The following is a 20355-nucleotide window of genomic DNA, read 5'->3' as shown; positions in this document are numbered from 1 at the left end:
CGCTCTCTCGAAACAAAGAGTTGCAAATCCATTCATCTATGCTTCTTGCGATGAGTATCGTTTGAGGCGAAGTGTAGGATATTTCCAATGTATTTTTTTACTCCCGTAACACCCCAAAACACATAAACGTCTCACCTAGCACTCGCAGGCACTGAAACTGATTTACGAGCCTAAAATAGACCCATCCCTGTGTTAAATAGTACGCTCTTGGAGCGTATATATATTGTAAGTGATTTGGAAGATCTCTTTGATCCGAAACTGTGTTTCAATATGCATATTTCATCAATTGTGAACAAAGCAACAGGGGTACTTGGATTTGTGAAACGGTGGGCCAAAGAGTTTGATGATTCATATCTCACTTAGCTCCTTTTCACATCTTTAGTACGTCCAATACTTGAGTACTGCTCGTGTGTCTGGTTCTCGCGGTATCAAAACTATATACATCGAATTTTTAATTTTCGCACTCCGTGGGAACCTAACCTTCATCTACCACCAAACAAAAATAGGTTGCTTCTTATTAGTTTGCCAACTTTGGGAAACCGAAAAATATTACTAGTGGTAATGTTCCTGCACAAGCTCATCATCGGTGAGGTAGACTCCTCTTACCTTGTCAGTCACCTAAACTTCGCTGTCCCTAGCACAACTTTTAGACACTATGTGCCATTCCACCTATCAACTTGCTGACAAAATTTTGCTAAAAATAATCCCTTGCGGAATTGGTGCTCACACTATAATGATTTGTATGATTGTAGCAGCGTGGAATACTCTTTTACCGTTTTGCATAACTCAATACTCTCATATCTGACCTGATTGTTAATTAAAATAAGAACAAATTTAATTCTCTTTTTTTTATACTCAGTTGAGCAGAGCTCACAGAGTATATTAAGTTTGATTGGATAACGGTTGGTTGTACATATATAAAGGAATCGAGATAGATATAGACTTCCATATATCAAAATAATTAGGATCGAAAAAAAATTTGATTGAGCCATGTCCGGCCGTCCGTCCGTCCGTTAACACGATAACTTGAGTAAATTTTGAGGTATCTTGATGAAATTTCGTATGTAGGTTCCTGAGCACTCATCTCAGATCACTATTTAAAATGAACGATATCGTAATATAACCACGCCCACTTTTTCGATATCGAAAATTTCGAAAAACCGTAAAAGTGCGATAATTCATTACAAAAGACCGATAAAGCGACGAAACTTGGTAGATGAGTTGAACTTATGACGCAAAATAGAAAATTAGTAAAATTGTGGACAATGGGCGTGGCACCGCCCACTTTTAAAAGAAGGTAATTTAAAATTTTGCAAGCTGTAATTTGGCAGTCGTTGAAGATATCATGATGAAATTTGGCAGGAACGTTACTCTTATTACTATATGTACGCTTAATAAAAATTAGCAAAATCGGAGAAGGACCACGCCCACTTTTAAAAAAAATTTTTTTTTAAAGTAAAATTTTAACAACAAATTTAATATCTTTACAGTATATTAGTAAATTATGTCAAGATTCAACTTCAGTAATGATATGGTGCAACAAAATACAAAAATAAAAGAAAATTTAAAAATGGGCGTGGCTCCGCCCTTTTTCATTTAATTTGTCTAGGATACTTTTAACGCCATAAGTCGAACAAAAATTAACCAATCCTTTTGAAATTTGGTAGGGGCATATACTTTATGGCGTTAACTGTTTTCTGTGAAAATGGGCGAAATCGGTTGATGTCACGCCCAGTTTTTATACACAGTCGTCCGTCTGTCCTTCCGCATGGCCGTTAACACGATAACTTGAGCAAAAATCGATATATCTTTACTAAACTCAGTTCACACTTATCTGAACTCACTTTATCTTGGTATGAAAAATGAACGAAATCCGACTATGACCACGCCCACTTTTTCGATATCGAAAATTACGAAAAATGAAAAAAATGCCATAATTCTATACCAAATACGAAAAAAGGGATGAAATATGTTAAGGTAATTGGATTGTTTTATTGACGCGAAATGTAACTTTAGAAAAAACTTTATAAAATGGTTGTGACACCTACCATATTAAGTAGAAGAAAGTGAAAAAGTTCTGCAGGGCGAAATAAAAAACCCTTAAAATCTTGGCAGGTATTACATATATAAATAAATTAGCGGTATCCAACAGATTATGTTCTGGGTCACCCTGGTCCACATTTTGGTCGATATCTGGAAAACGCCTTCACATATACAACTACCACCACTCCCTTTTAAAACTCTCAGTAATACCTTTAATTTGATACCCATATCGTACAAACTCATTCTAGAGTCACCTCTGGTCCACCTTTATGGCGATATTTCGAAAAGGCGAACACCTATAGAACGACGTCCCACTCCCTTTTAAAAATACTCATTAACACCTTTAATTTGATACCCATATCGTACAGACAAAGTCTAGAGTCACCCCTGGTCCAGAAAGGCCCACTCCCTCTTAAAATACTCATTAACTCCTTTCGTTTGATACCCATATTGCACAAACGAATTCTAGAGTCACCCCTGGCCCACCTTTATGGCGATATCTCGAAACGGCGTCCACCTATGGAACTAAGGATTACTTCCTTTTAAAATACTCACTAACACCTTTCATTTGATACCCATATCGTACAAACGCATTCTAGAGTAACACCTGGTCCATCTTTATGGCGATATCTCGAAAAGGCGTCCACCTATAGAACTAAGGCCCACTCCCTCTTAAAATACCCATTAACTCCTTTCGTTTGATACCCATATTGCACAAACGAATTCTAGAGTCACTTCTGGTCCACCTTTATGGCGATATCTCGAAAAGGGGTCCACCTATAGAACGAAGCCCCACGCTCTTTTAAAATAATCATTAACACCTTTCATTTGATACCCATATCATACAAACAAATTCGAAAGTCACCCCTGGTCCACCTTTATGGCGATATCTCGAAAAGACGAACACCTATAAAACGAAGGCCCACTCCCTTTTAAAAATACTCATTAACACCTTTCATTTGATACCCATATCGTACAAACAAAGTCTAGAGTCACCCTTGGTCCACCTTTATTGCGATACCTCGAAATGCGTCCACCTATAGAACTAAGCCCCACTCCCTCTTAAAATACTCATTAACTCCTTTCGTTTGATACCCATATTGCATAAACGAATTCTAGAGTCACCCCTGGCCCACCTTTATGGCGATATCTCGAAACGGCGTCCACCTGTAGAACTAAGGCTCACTCCCTTTTAAAATACTCATTAACACCTTTCGTTTGATGCCAATATTGTGCAAACAAATTCTAGGGTCACCCCTGGTCCACCTTTATGGCGATATCTCGAAACGGCGTCCACCTATGGAACTAAAGATTACTCCCTTTTAAAATGCTCATTAACACCTTTCATTTGATACCCATATCGTACAAACGCATTCTAGAGTCACCCCTGGTCCATCTTTACGGCGATATCTCGAAAAGGCGTCCATCTATAGAACTTAGGTCCACGCCCTTTTAAAATACTCATTAATACCTTTCATTTGATACCCATATCGTACAAACGCATTCTAGAGTCAACCCTGATCCACCTTTATGGCTATATTCCTAAATGGCGTCCACCTATAGAACTATGGCCCACTCCCTCATAAAATACTCTTTAATGCCTTTCGTTTGATACACATGTCATACAAACACATTCCAGGGTTTCCCTCGGTTCATTTTCCTACATGGTTATTTTCCCTTATGTGGTCACCATAGCTCTCAACTGAGTATGTAATGTTCGGTTACACCCGAACTTAACCTTCCTTACTTGTTTTTATACTCAGTTGAGCAGAGCTCACAGAGTATATATAGTTTGATTGGATAACGGTTGGTTGTACATATATAAAGGAATCGAGATAGATATAGACTTCCATATATCAAAATAATCAGGATCGAAAAAAAATTTGATTGAGCCATGTCCGTCCGTCCGTCCGTTAACACGATAACTTGAGTAAATTTTGAGGTATCTTGATGAAATTTGGTATGTAGGTTCCTGAGCACTCATCTCAGATCGCTATTTAAAATGAACGATATCGGACTATAACCACGCCCACTTTTTCGATATCGAAAATTTCGAAAAACCGTAAAAGTGCGATAATTCATTACAAAAGACCGATAAAGCGACGAAACTTGGTAGATGAGTTGAACTTATGACGCAAAATGGAAAATTAGTAAAATTTTGGACAATGGGCGTGGCACCGCCCACTTTTAAAAGAAGGTAATTTAAAACTTTTGCAAGCTGTAATTTGGCAGTCGTTGAAGATATTATGATGAAATTTGGCAGGAACGTTACTCTTATTACTATATGTACGCTTAATAAAAATTAGCAAAATCGGAGAAGGATCACGCCCACTTTAAAAAAAAAAATTTTTTATAGTAAAATTTTAACAACAAATTTAATATCTTTACAGTATATAAGTAAATTATGTCAAGATTCAACTCCAGAAATAAAAGAAAATTTAAAAATGGGCGTGGCTCCGCCCTTTTTCATTTAATTTGTCTAGGATACTTTTAACGCCATAAGTCGAACAAAAATTAACCAATCCTTTTGAAATTTGGTAGGGGCATATATTTTATGGCGTTAACTGTTTTCTGTGAAAATGGGCGAAATAGGTTGATGTCACGCCCAGTTTTTATACACAGTCGTCCGTCTGTCCTTCCGCATGGCCGTTAACACGATAACTTGAGCAAAAATCGATATATCTTTACTAAACTCAGTTCACGTACTTATCTGAACTCACTTTATCTTGGTATGAAAAAAGAACGAAATCCAACTATGACCACGCCCACTTTTTCGATATCGAAAATTACGAAAAATGAAAAAAATGCCATAATTCTATACCAAATACGAAAAAAGGGATGAAATATGTTAAGGTAATTGGATTGTTTTATTGACGCGAAATATAACTTTAGAAAAAACTTTATAAAATGGTTGTGACACCTACCATATTAAGTAGAAGAAAGTGAAAAAGTTCTGCAGGGCGAAATAAAAAACCCTTAAAATCTTGGCAGGTATTACGTATATAAATAAATTAGCTGTATCCAACAGATGATGTTCTGGGTCACCCTGGTCCACAGCAGTTCGAAAGTGATTCGCTTACAAACATGCCAAAACTCATTTTTATTTATATATGTAGATAAGGCAAAGTACTTATAGCAATCACGGCTAATACTACAAAATGTACGCTAAGATAGATAGCAACCCCATTGTTTCGGCAATTCATTTCGAATTTATTTATGTTTTTTTTTAAGAAACTCAGCAGTTGCCAATCATTACAAAAAAAAATAAAAAAATCAGACATCTGGCAACACCAATTTTTTTTTCTAAAACCGAGTTCAAGTCGAGCAAAAGAAAACAGCAGTAGAACGAAGTTTATGAGTAGAGCCGTTCAAAAGTGATTCGCTTACAAACATGTCAAAACTCATTTTTATTTATGTATATAGATAAGGCAAAGTACTTGTAGCAATCACGGCTAATACCACAAAATGTACGCTAAGATAGATAGCAACCCCATTGTTTCGGGTATTCGTTTAGAATTTATTTATGTTTTTTTAAGAAATTCAGCCGCTGCCAATCATTAAAAAAAAAATAAAAATCAGACAACTGGCAACACCAATGTTTTTTTTCTAAAACAGAGTTCAAGTAGAGCATACGAAAACAGTAGTAGAACGAAGTTTATGCGTAGAGCCTTTCGAAAGTGATTCGCTTACAAACATGTCAAAACTCATTTTTCTTTATATAGATGAGGCAAAGTACTTATAGCAATCACGGCTAATACTACAAAATGTGCGCTAAGATGGATAGCAAACCCATTGCTTCGGCTATTCATTTAGAATTTATTTATGTTTTTTAAGAAATTCAGCCGATGCCAATCATTAAAAAAAAAAAAAACATCAGACAACTGGGAACACCATTTTTTTTGTCTAAAACCGAGCTCAAGTAGAGTATAAGAAAACAGCAGTAGAACGAAGTTTATGCGTAGAGCCGTTCGAAAGTGATTCGCTTACAAACATGTCAAAACTCATTTTTATTTATATAGATAAGGCAAAGTACTTGTAGCAATCACGGCTAATACTACAAAATGTACGCTAAGATAGATAGCAACCCCATTGTTTCGGCTATTCATTTAGAATTTATTTATGTTTTTTTAGGAAATTGAGCCGTTGCCAATCATAAAAAAAAATCAGACATCTGGCAACACCATTTTTTTTTTTTTTTTGCTCAAACCGAGTTTTAGTAGAGCATAAGAAAACAGCAGTAGAACGCAGTTTATGCGTAGAGCCGTTCGAAAGTGATTCGCTAACACACATGTCAAAACTCATTTTTATTTATATAGATGAGGCAAAGTACTTATAGCAATCACGGCTAATACTACAAAATGAACGCTAAGATAGATAGAAACCCCATTGTTTCGGCTATTCATTTAGAATTTACTTATGTTTTTTTTAAGAAATTCAGCCGTTGCCAATCATTCAAAAAAAATCAGACATCTGGCAACACCATTTTTTTTTTCCTAAAATCGAGTTCAAGTAGAGCATAAGAAAACAGCGTATAACGAATTTTATGCGTAGAGCCGGTCGAAAGTGATTCGCTTACAAACATGACAAAACTCATTTTTATTTATATAGATAAGGCAAAGTACTTGTAGCAATCACGGCTAATACTACAAAATGTACGCTAAGATAGATAGCAACCCCATTGTTTCGGCTATTCATTTAGAATTTATTTAGGTTTTTTTAAGAAATTCAGCCGTTGCCAATCATTAAAAAACAAAAAAATCAGACATCTGGCAACACCAATTTCCTTTTTTTTTTTTTTCTAAAACCGAGTCCAAGTAGAGCATAAGAAAACAGCAGTAGAACGAAGTTTATGCGTAGAGCCGTTCGAAAGTGATTCGCTTACAAACATGTCAAAACTCATTTTTATTTATATAGATTTATCTTAAAAATCGTTTAGGTATGTATGTACATCTGTTCACTATATATTTCTTATCTTATTCATCCGATTATTTGGAGATTACGAACAGGATAAGATTATTGTTCAGCCACATTCATGAAAGGTATGAAGCCTTCGGCACAGCCGAAGATAGTCCCGTCCTTACTTGTTTTTTTTTTTTTTAAATCTACTCACAGAAAATATTTCAGAGCATCCATGATGAAATAAATATTCATGTGTTCTCATCCTGTTGACGTTTTCCCTTATTCTACAAATTCGGTCTTTCATACATACCTTCTTTTGAATTCTGTTATGATCGGAGTAGATTTTACTATATGTTTAAAAATATAAAATCTTTATAAGCCGCTAGCAGAATTTTAGGCAAAAAGATTAACATAATTCTGATGTTGGTATTACGTCATCTTTGCATAGTTCCGTTGCCGTAATACGCACAACAGCTGTTTAGCAACTCAGACCAACACAAAAAAGGGTTACAGATGGTTGGTGCTGTTAGTAAAAGCAAACGTACTGAAGCAAATAAGAGTCGTAAGCAAACGACTACAGACTGTATCCAACTTAACACCTGCAACCACTTCATCTTTTACATCGGCAAAAGTTACTGGTGAGCAATCCGTCACTACTAGGGAAGTGACTGCCGTGCCGCCTCGTAGGGCCATATTTGTATCACGACTGCATGCTTCGTTGACTGTTGATGATGTTCGAAATTATATTAATTTCAAACTTAATATAAGTAATAGTGTTAACATTGGCATTTTTAAATTTAACTTTAAATATGAAAGTGAAATTTCTTCTTTTAAATTAACAGTACCTCACCTGTAATTTGATACAGTACTTGATTTATCTTTTTGGCCGGAACACTCTGTGGTTCACTTGTACAAAAAAAGGTAATTTCTAAGCCCACAGCAGTACAAAGCCCAAAAACGGGCTGACTAATACCGCAGGGTTAGCAACATAACTAACTTTGACTCAGATTTTAAAAATCACTACCAAAACGTTCGTGGTTTACGATCTAAACTTAACGCGGTTTTTCTTAATAGTTTTGCTTTCTCAGCGCAAGTTGTAGCCTTTACCGAAACATGGTTAAAACCTGATTTAATTCTGAGCTTTTCTCAAACTCAATTATGTGGTTCATCGGCGTGATCGTATATCTAGAGGTGGAGGTGTCCTCATTGCTGTGGACTCACGCTTTTCATCGCAGTTGTTAACGTCAGACAACTCATCTGAAATAGAATTTTTATTTGATTCGGTATTTGTTGATGACTCTGTGGGTATCACTCTTAATCGTGCTTCTCCATTATATCTTCGTGAGGATCCCTACACCCTACGATTGAAATTGCTCTTGATATTATTCTACCTCCTACTGTGTCTGATGTATCTAAATTAAAATCTCGTTCGAGATATTTCTTTAAAACCAACTTCTTTATACTAAATGAATTGATTGCTAAGCATAATTGGTCAGACATGTATGCGTGTTATGACCTAGAATCAGTAATTTCCCTATTTTACGTTACTCTTAATTGCTTCTTCGAAAGCTTTGATCCCCTCCGATGCGTTTGTGTAGGGTTAAACAAACCACCTTGGTTCTCTAAACAACTTGTGAGACTTAATAACATCAAATCTAGGTTTTATAAAAGTTTTAGGAGATCAGGAATACCATCTGACTTTTCAAAGTATCTAGTTGCTCGTTCCAACTTTCATTGCCTTCATAAAATGTGTTACAAAAATTATTTAACCAGTTGTAAACTTCAGTTTTTTAGTAATCCGAAAAAATGTTATAGTTTTGTTAACTCTAAGAGAAAAACTTCTGGATTTCCTGCTGCCTTCACTTTTGGTTGTAAGAATGCTAATTTCGATTATGATATCGCGAATTTATCTGCAGATTTCTTTGAATCGACGTATTCATCTAAATCATTTCAAACTGGTCAATATCCGTATAAATTAGAAAGTTTTAATTGCATGTTAAATCCTGTCACTGATAACAATACTGTTTTTCAGGCTCTTTTGGATTTGAAACCAGTTTTTACTCCGGGGCCTGATGGTGTTCCTAGCTGTGTTCTTAAATACTGTGCCGTGAATCTATCAGAGCCGATTACTAAATTATTTACGCTATCCATGGAATCTTGGTCTTTGCCATTAATTTGGAAGGAGTCATTTATCATCCCTTTGCACAAAAAAGGTAGTAGATATAATATTGAGAACTATAGGGGCATAGCCAAGCTTTCAGCTATCCCTAAAATTTTCGAACGAATTATTACCCGTCAACTTCAGCACTATCGTCTAGCCAGCATGGTTTTGTACCTCGAAGATCAACCACTACCAAGTTGCTAGAGTTTACCTCTTTAGTAATGGACGGATTTTTAAACAAAAGGCAAATTGATGTAAAGCCTTTGACCCTGTTAATCATGAACTTCTAATTTTTAAACTTGAGTTTCTTGGGTTTCCGAAGCATTTACTTCTCTTTGAAAGTTATTTCGCCAACAGGACTCAGCAAGTTTTGTTTAAAAATTGCCTTTCAAAGAAGTTTAATGTAACGTCTGGGGTTCCTCAAGGTAGTCATTTGGGTCCACTACTTTTTACCCTGTTCATTAATGATTTACCAAAAATTATCTTACATTCCCGTACTTTTATGTATGCGGATGATGTTAAACTTTGCTATGCATACCTGTTCTCTGAGTTATCCTCTTTCCATCTCTACAGGCCGACTTGGACTCTTTTCAATGCTGGTGTACAGCGCATTTACTAGATTTAAACTGTTCTAAATGCAAGTTGATGACATTTCATCGTGTGAAGTCAATTTTGGCATCTTATACGTTAAATCAGCGATGGGCAAAACGGCTCGTATGAGCCTTTTGCTCATACGGGCACGCTTTGCACATTTAAGTGCTCGGTGAGGGACGATCAAGTACAGGTATGTGGGCGAAGAACACAGGAAGAGAATATTATACAAACACACATAATATTGATAAAGAGAGAGTATTTGGCCTTATACATATGTGGAAAATAGACCTGTCACCGCTCTTATTATGTTCAAATTATTAAACGTTTTAGGATAAACCAGCCTTTACCGGCGGCTTCGCTCGCACCAAAGACCACAAATATGTAATGTCGCTTTTGTGATTCACAACTCGAACTGAATTTTCAGTTGTAATTTTAAAAGTTCCTTTATTATTAAAATTAGAAAAATGGTCGCCGTAAGTTAAACACACATGCAACAGATGCTCCAACAATTTTTGCAGTGTGGATTTAACGATATATGTTTGTAATCTGAAGAAATTTGAAAATTCCTCCATAATTTGAAATTTATAAATGAAAGCAGTTATGTTTATAATAAAAATGGTAAAATTAGTCGTTGTTTATGCGATTGGTACCTTTTTTTATTTGTAAACTGATACATTTCTTTCTAGGCTCATCGCAACACTGCCAACAAGTCTGAAAAGGGTTTCGTTTTCCCTCGATTGTATACGAAACGTGCATTAGTACGTTTTTCTACTACTACTTTCTCTAATGCTACTACTTTCAAAATACTTTTTTTAAATACTTTTATGCATAAATTGCAAAATGAATCGGCTTGCATATAATTAAATGTATGTGGAGGCGAAGTGAATGTCAATAATGCGCTGCTTAACATAATGTCGACTTCAATCTATGGTTATTCCGTTTTTCGTATTTCTTGCCAAAAAATGTATGTTTTTGTTTTCGTACTATTGCAACACAGTTTGGGAATTGGTTTTCGTGGTTGAGAGAGAATATTTTCATTTCAGTTTTTTAGTGGTTCCGCAACCTTCTTGTCAAAGATGACTTGATACGCAACTCTCTCATTTTTTGCGCTCTCACGAGGGATTTATCTCAAATTTGAGCTGCCAGCAATCACAGATAAATCCCTCGCGCCAACTGAAGCGGCTGTCAGAACAAAAAATGTGCCAGCTAAAATGAAACACGGGCCAAAAATTTCGGTAAACTTTAGTTTGACCTACAACTGTAGAAATGCGTTCAAAAATGATGGGAAAAAGGATAAAAATATTTGTTTTAGTGTAAGTATTATTAGTTCGAAGGCGGAGGGTAAATATTATTTCCCATTCAAAACTTATCACTAAAAGCAGGTTTTGTAAATATTAAGTCCCGATGCAACCAGTCCATTTTGATCTCAGAACCTAGAACGTGAGACATGTAGGATAAGCCCTATCCATTAAATGATGTTAACTATTATATCATAGGACCGATTTACTGAAATTTCAAAAGAATATATGGTTTTCACTACGAGTTGAATGCGTTACAATAATTGACTAATTAATTTGATCAAAATGCAAATTTTACTTAGATTTGTTTATATTTGACTCTAACTAGTCGTATTATTGTAAAACAGGTTTAAAGGAATGAATATTTTACGACTATCATTCATTATCAAAAATCCCCATATTTAGACCTATTCATTTTTGTTTGGAGTGGCATCATTGACAAATGTTATAAAAATGTGCATTTTGACAGCGCTCTCTCGAAACAAAGAGTTGCAAATCCATTCATCTATGCTTCTTGCGATGAGTATCGTTTGAGGCGAAGTGTAGGATATTTCCAATGTATTTTTTTACTCCCGTAACACCCCAAAACACATAAACGTCTCACCTAGCACTCGCAGGCACTGAAACTGATTTACGAGCCTAAAATAGACACATCCCTGTGTTAAATAGTACGCTCTTGGAACGTATATATATTGTAAGTGATTTGGAAGATCTCGTTGATCCGAAACTGTGTTTCAATATGCATATTTCATCAATTGTGAACAAAGCAATAGGGGTACTTGGATTTGTGAAACGGTGGGCCAAAGAGTTTGATGATTCATATCTCACTTAGCTCCTTTTCACATCTTTAGTACGTCCAATACTTGAGTACTGCTCGTGTGTCTGGTTCTCGCGGTATCAAAACTATATACATCGAATTTTTAATTTTCGCACTCCGTGGGATCCTAACCTTCATCTACCACCAAACAAAAATAGGTTGCTTCTTATTAGTTTGCCAACTTTGGGAAACCGAAAAATATTACTAGTGGTAATGTTCCTGCACAAGCTCATCATCGGTGAGGTAGACTCCTCTTACCTTGTCAGTCACCTAAACTTCGCTGTCCCTAGCACAACTTTTAGACACTATGTGCCATTCCACCTATCAACTTGCTGACAAAATTTTGCTAAAAATAATCCCTTGCGGAATTGGTGCTCACACTATAATGATTTGTATAATTGTAGCAGCGTGGAATACTCTTTTACCGTTTTGCATAATTCAATACTCTCATATCTGACCTGATTGTTAATTAAAATAAGAACAAATTTAATTCTCTTTTTTTTATACTCAGTTGAGCAGAGCTCACAGAGTATATTAAGTTTGATTGGATAACGGTTGGTTGTACATATATAAAGGAATCGAGATAGATATAGACTTCCATATATCAAAATAATCAGGATCGAAAAAAAATTTGATTGAGCCATGTCCGTCCGTCCGTCCGTCCGTCCGTCCGTTAACACGATAACTTGAGTAAATTTTGAGGTATCTTGATGAGATTTCGTATGTAGGTTCCTGAGCACTCATCTCAGATCACTATTTAAAATGAACGATATCGTAATATAACCACGCCCACTTTTTCGATATCGAAAATTTCGAAAAACCGTAAAAGTGCGATAATTCATTACAAAAGACCGATAAAGCGACGAAACTTGGTAGATGAGTTGAACTTATGACGCAAAATAGAAAATTAGTAAAATTTTGGACAATGGGCGTGGCACCGCCCACTTTTAAAAGAAGGTAATTTAAAACTTTTGCAAGCTGTAATTTGGCAGTCGTTGAAGATATCATGATGAAATTTGGCAGGAACGTTACTCTTATTACTATATGTACGCTTAATAAAAATTAGCAAAATCGGAGAAGGACCACGCCCACTTTTAAAAAAAAATTTTTTTTAAGTAAAATTTTAACAACAAATTTAATATCTTTACAGTATATTAGTAAATTATGTCAAGATTCAACTCCAGTAATGATATGGTGCAACAAAATACAAAAATAAAAGAAAATTTAAAAATGGGCGTGGCTCCGCCCTTTTTCATTTAATTTGTCTAGGATACTTTTAACGCCATAAGTCGAACAAAAATTAACCAATCCTTTTGAAATTTGGTAGGGGCATATACTTTATGGCGTTAACTGTTTTCTGTGAAAATGGGCGAAATCGGTTGATGTCACGCCCAGTTTTTATACACAGTCGTCCGTCTGTCCTTCCGCATGGCCGTTAACACGATAACTTGAGCAAAAATCGATATATCTTTACTAAACTCAGTTCACGTACTTATCTGAACTTACTTTATCTTGGTATGAAAAATGAACGAAATCCGACTATGACCACGCCACTTTTTCGATATCGAAAATTACGAAAAATGAAAAAAATGCCATAATTCTATACCAAATACGAAAAAAGGGATGAAATATGTTAAGGTAATTGGATTGTTTTATTGACGCGAAATGTAACTTTAGAAAAAACTTTATAAAATGGTTGTGACACCTACCATATTAAGAAGAAGAAAGTGAAAAAGTTCTGCAGGGCGAAATAAAAAACCCTTAAAATCTTGGCAGGTATTACATATATAAATAAATTAGCGGTATCCAACAGATGATGTTCTGGGTCACCCTGGTCCACATTTTGGTCGATATCTGGAAAACGCCTTCACATATACAACTACCACCACTCCCTTTTAAAACTCTCATTAATACCTTTAATTTGATACCCATATCGTACAAACTCATTCTAGAGTCACCTCTGGTCCACCTTTATGGCGATATTTGGAAAAGGCGAACACCTATAGGACGAAGGCCCACTCCCTTTTAAAAATACTCATTAACACCTTTAATTTGATACCCATATCGTACAAACAAAGTCTAGAGTCACCCCTGGTCCAGAAAGGCCCACTCCCTCTTAAAATACTCATTAACTCCTTTCGTTTGATACCCATATTGCACAAACGAATTCTAGAGTCACCCCTGGCCCACCTTTATGGCGATATCTCGAAACGGCGTCCACCTATGGAACTAAGGATTACTCCCTTTTAAAATACTCATTAACACCTTTCATTTGATACCCATATCGTACAAACGCATTCTAGAGTCACACCTGGTCCATCTTTATGGCGATATCTCGAAAAGGCGTCCACCTATAGAACTAAGGCCCACTCCCTCTTAAAATACCCATTAACTCCTTTCGTTTGATACCCATATTGCACAAACGAATTCTAGAGTCACTTCTGGTCCACCTTTATGGCGATATCTCGAAAAGGGGTCCACCTATAGAACGAAGCCCCACGCCCTTTTAAAATAATCATTAACACCTTTCATTTGATACCCATATCATACAAACAAATTCGAAAGTCACCCCTGGTCCACCTTTATGGCGATATCTCGAAAAGACGAACACCTATAAAACGAAGGCCCACTCCCTTTTAAAAATACTCATTAACACCTTTCTTTTGATACCCATATCGTACAAACGAAGTCTAGAGTCACCCTTGGTCCACCTTTATTGCGATACCTCGAAAATGCGTCCACCTATAGAACTAAGGCCCACTCCCTCTTAAAATACTCATTAACTCCTTTCGTTTGATACCCATATTGCATAAACGAATTCTAGAGTCACCCCTGGCCCACCTTTATGGCGATATCTCGAAACGGCGTCCACCTGTAGAACTAAGGCTCACTCCCTTTTAAAATACTCATTAGCACCTTTCGTTTGATGCCAATATTGTGCAAACAAAATCTAGGGTCACCCCTGGTCCACCTTTATGGCGATATCTCGAAACGGCGTCCACCTATGGAACTAAGGATTACTCCCTTTTAAAATGCTCATTAACACCTTTCATTTGATACCCATATCGTACAAACGCATTCTAGAGTCACCCCTGGTCCATCTTTACGGCGATATCTCGAAAAGGCGTCCATCTATAGAACTTAGGTCCACGCCCTTTTAAAATACTCATTAATACCTTTCATTTGATACCCATATCGTACAAACGCATTCTAGAGTCAACCCTGATCCACCTTTATGGCTATATTCCTAAATGGCGTCCACCTATAGAACTATGGCCCACTCCTACATAAAATACTCTTTAATGCCTTTCGTTTGATACACATGTCATACAAACACATTCCAGGGTTTCCCTCGGTTCATTTTCCTACATGGTTATTTTCCCTTATGTTGTCACCATAGCTCTCAACTGAGTATGTAATGTTCGGTTACACCCGAACTTAACCTTCCTTACTTGTTTTTATACTCAGTTGAGCAGAGCTCACAGAGTATATATAGTTTGATTGGATAACGGTTGGTTGTACATATATAAAGGAATCGAGATAGATATAGACTTCCATATATCAAAATAATCAGGATCGAAAAAAAATTTGATTGAGCCATGTGCGTCCGTCCGTCCGTTAACACGATAACTTGAGTAAATTTTGAGGTATCTTGATGAAATTTGGTATGTAGGTTCCTGAGCACTCATCTCAGATCGCTATTTAAAATGAACGATATCGGACTATAACCACGCCCACTTTTTCGATATCGAAAATTTCGAAAAACCGTAAAAGTGCGATAATTCATTACAAAAGACCGATAAAGCGACGAAACTTGGTAGATGAGTTGAAATAGAAAATTAGTAAAATTTTGGACAATGGGCGTGGCACCGCCCACTTTTAAAAGAAGGTAATTTAAAACTTTTGCAAGCTGTAATTTGGCAGTCGTTGAAGATATCATGATGAAATTTGGCAGGAACGTTACTCTTATTACTATATGTACGCTTAATAAAAATTAGCAAAATCGGAGAAGGACCACGCCCACTTTTAAAAAAAATTTTTTTTTAAAGTAAAATTTTAACAACAAATTTAATATCTTTACAGTATATAAGTAAATTATGTCAAGATTCAACTCCAGTAATGATATGGTGCAACAAAATACAAAAATAAAAGAAAATTTAAAAATGGGCGTGGCTCCGCCCTTTTTCATTTAATTTGTCTAGGATAATTTTAACGCCATAAGTCGAACAAAAATTAACCAATCCTTTTGAAATTTGGTAGGGGCATATATTTTATGGAGTTAACTGTTTTCTGTGAAAATGGGCGAAATCGGTTGATGTCACGCCCAGTTTTTATACACAGTCGTCCGTCTGTCCTTCCGCATGGCCGTTAACACGATAACTTGAGCAAAAATCGATATATCTTTACTAAACTCAGTTCACGTACTTATCTGAACTCACTTTATCTTGGTATGAAAAAAGAACGAAATCAAACTATGACCACGCCCACTTTTTCGATATCGAAAATTACGAAAAATGAAAAAAATGCCATAATTCTATACCAAATACGAAAAAAGGGATGAAATATGTTAAGGTAATTGGATTGTTTTATTGACGCGAAATATAACTTTAGAAAAAACTTTATAAAATGGTTGTGACACCTACCATATTAAGTAGAAGAAAGTGAAAAAGTTCTGCAGGGCGAAATAAAAAACCCTTAAACTATTGGCAGGTATTACATATATAAATAAATTAGCTGTATCCAACAGATGATATTCTGGGTCACCCTGGTCCACATTTTGGTCGATATCTGGAAAACGCCTTCACATATACAACTACCACCACTCCCTTTTAAAACTCTCATTAATACCTTTAATTTGATACCCATATCGTACAAACTCATTCTAGAGTCACCCCTGGTCCACCTTTATGGCGATATTTCGAAAAGGCGAACACCTATAGAACGAAGGCCCACTCCCTTTTAAATATACTCATTAACACCTTTCATTTGATACCCATATATTACAAACAAAGTCTAGAGTCACCCCTGGTCCAGAAAGGCCCACTCCCTCTTAAAATACTCATTAACTCCTTTCGTTTGATACCCATATTGCACAAACAAATTCTAGAGTCACTTCTGGTCCACCTTTATGGCGATATCTCGAAAAGGGGTCCACCTATAGAACTAAGCCCCACGCCCTTTTAAAATAATCATTAACACCTTTCATTTGATACCCATATCATACAAACAAATTCGAAAGTCACCCCTGGTCCACCTTTATGGCGATATCTGGAAAAGGCGAACACCTATAAAACGAAGGCCCACTCCCTTTTAAAAATACTCATTAACACCTTTCATTTGATACCCATATCGTACAAACAAAACCTAGAGTCACCCCTGGTCCACCTTTATTGCGATACCTCGAAAATGCGTCCACCTATAGAACTAAGGCCCACTCCCTCTTAAAATACTCATTAACTCCTTTCGTTTGATACCCATATTGCACAAACGAATTCTAGAGTCACCCCTGGCCCACCTTTATGGCGATATCTCGAAACGGCGTCCACCTGTAGAACTAAGGCTCACTCCCTTTTAAAATACTCATTAACACCTTTCGTTTGATTCCCATATTGTGCAAACAAATTCTAGGGTCACCCCTGGTCCACCTTTATGGCGATATCTCGAAACGGCGTCCACCTATGGAACTAAGGATTACTCCCTTTTAAAATGCTCATTAACACCTTTCATTTGATACCCATATCGTACAAACGCATTCTAGAGTCACCCCTGGTCCATCTTTACGGCGATATCTCGAAAAGGCGTCCATCTGTAGAACTTAGGTCCACGCCATTTTAAAATACTCATTAATACCTTTCATTTGATACCCATATCGTACAAACGCATTCTAGAGTCAACCCTGATCCACCTTTATGGCTATATCCCTAAATGGCGTCCACCTATAGAACTATGGCCCACTCCCTCATAAAATACTCTTTAATGCCTTTCATTTGATACACATGTCATACAAACACATTCCAGGGTTTCCCTCGGTTCATTTTCCTACATGGTTATTTTCCCTTATGTTGTCACCATAGCTCTCAACTGAGTATGTAATGTTCGGTTACACCCGAACTTAACCTTACTTACTTGTTTAGAGTTGAATTTAATTTTTAAAGTTCTTATGTATTTAACCCTGATGTTAGCTTTTAAATTTACAAATATTTTGTTATTGAATTATATTATTTTTAGTAGTCGACCGCGTTGTGTCTGTTGTTGACTTTTAATAAAATAAAATAAATATTGGTTTTTTCCGGCTCAAGGTCTAAAAACCCAATTGAAAAAGAAAGTTTTCGGTTTTTTTTAATGCCAATACATTTCGGCTTCACTGCGGTAACCTTCCTCAGGGCTACTGAAGACAACATAAAAACATAGAAAACAAACAATTAATATCACATATTTCACTAATAAAAATTACAAATTAACACAATGTTTACAAACAAAAGTTTTAACAAAAATTCACAATTACATCATTTGACATTAACATACATTGTTTGGTGTTTACGTCTGCACCGTCTAATCAGGTGTTTGCTACTGTCCTATTGTTGTTTAGTAGAGGACGATACGCGTGAGCACATCCATCACAATCTGTTTTATAGTTCATTCGTATTTTTTTGGGCGTGTTAATTATGTGTAGCATTTCCAATGTGTATCGTTTGTTGTAGTTTTGTTCTTGTGCGAGAATCTCTGCTGCATCGAAGTTTGGTGAGTGCCCACTAGCTGCACAGTGTGTCATGAGTGCAGTTTTTTGAAAACTAACGTGATGACATTGTTTATAATCTGATTTGTGCTGGGACAGTCTCGTTTTTAGTTTTGCTTTTGTTGTGCCTGCGTATATACTTTCACAAGCTTCGTTCGAGTTTCCATTACAAAGTATTTTATATACTAAATTACTTTTTTCGGTTGTTGGTATTTTTATTTTTGTTTTGTTGAATATTGTTTTTAATGTGTTAGTCGGTTTGTGTGCTATCTTTGCTTTTTCTGTATTATAGAAATCCGACTTCGCTAAACGTTCCGATAGCTGAGGTACATATGATACCGTCTTAAACATTGTGTTTTGTGTGTTTTCTGAATTTTGTTTCCGATGTTGAACTAAAGGCCGTTTTAGTAAATTTTTTATAGTAGAATCCGGAAAATCGTTGTTTTTTAATTAATTCAATTCAAGCACTTAATGGTTTTCAAAATTTCTAATCCGTAAAGGGTTCGAAGAAAAAACTACTGTTATTACTTGACTCAACACACTCCAACTCAAGGCATTTGTATGAAGATATCATTGCATAAGTATGCTCAATAGAAGAAAAGTGTTCGTTGAAAAGATTTGCTACCTCCATAGAGTTAGTAATTACCTCATCACAATTTGATAGGGCATTTGACGTGTCTTTTGTCCTACTATTCCTGTTTAACATACTGTTAAAACATCCCATTCTTTCTTTGAATTACCCTGAGAAGCAATAAACGTATTGCGATAAAAATTATCACGTTGCAAGCGAACTTCTTTTTTCACGGTATTACACAAGACAGCGTCTACGAAGTTTGTGATTGCGGGCATGCTTACCACACTTTCTCGCAAGTTTATTTTTTAGCCTTATCTTAGAAATGAGTGACCCGCTAATTCACGGTTTTAGACTTGTAGCCGATTTACGGGGCTTAAGCGTATAGGTTGAGGCTACAATATGATTTTGTAAGATGTTTGAAAAGTTGCTGTACGCCATGGATACATTAGTCTCATTATAAACTTCTCTCAAGGACTCAAATAGAAGTCTTTCCTTCAGAAGGCTGAAATTGATCCTAATTTTATTCGTAATCGCCTTTTTGTTTAAAACACGTTCCTCCGAAACTTTGTTTATAATCAAGCCCGTCATTGTGTGATCCGTAATATTGAGGTCAAAGTTAAGACTATTAAATTAATGGGTAATAGAACTGGATCGACAAAATACATGGTCAAGACAAGTAACAGAGACTGGCAACACTGGTTAAGATTGCTGCCTAAGTCAGAGATTGAATTTACCTCGCATACTTATACCATGCTTCACACGATTACATATGCAATTTGATAGAATTTAGGTAATTTCTTATTAATTTCCAACCAATTATTAAAAGTTAATAAGTATATGGTAAATTGCGGCGTAAATTTCCCAATTATTCTTAATTGCCAACTAGTTGAATTTTTTATAATTAAATGGGTGCAGATGTTGTATATAGAAAAAAATTAGTCAATAAAAAAAGAGAATTATACAACTAACGAAATCGTTTGTTACAATAAATTTTCCTTCTCCATTTGCTGCTAAGCTCAAGTGCTTAAATTGCAATCTTTTAGTCTTGGTGCTTTCGCCTTGGTCACAGATAAGACTTTGGTGTGTGGTAACACGCGGTACATGTATGAACAGAGTTCAGCAACCTAGCCAAACTTCGCAATCAAGGATCCGAAAAAAAAAATTATTAAATTAAGCTTAGGCGCACCATATGCTTTTCCTGTTTTCCTAAAAACGAAACTAATTGCCGTCTAG

At 36.0% G+C, this 20355-nt stretch overlaps 1 protein-coding gene across 3 annotated transcripts in view; it reads right to left on the bottom strand.

Moving 5' to 3' along the window:
• Snap25 (Synaptosomal-associated protein 25kDa) overlaps positions 1-20355 on the bottom strand; it is a 1254720-nt gene that overhangs the window by 375885 nt on the left and 858480 nt on the right. The window lies entirely within an intron of this gene.

The sequence above is a fragment of the Eurosta solidaginis genome, chromosome 1 (genome assembly GCF_040869045.1).
Source record: "Eurosta solidaginis isolate ZX-2024a chromosome 1, ASM4086904v1, whole genome shotgun sequence".
Taxonomy (NCBI): Eukaryota; Metazoa; Arthropoda; class Insecta; order Diptera; family Tephritidae; genus Eurosta; species Eurosta solidaginis.
Note: the sequence above shows the minus strand (reverse complement) of the source record. Positions and strands in the feature narration are given on the sequence as shown.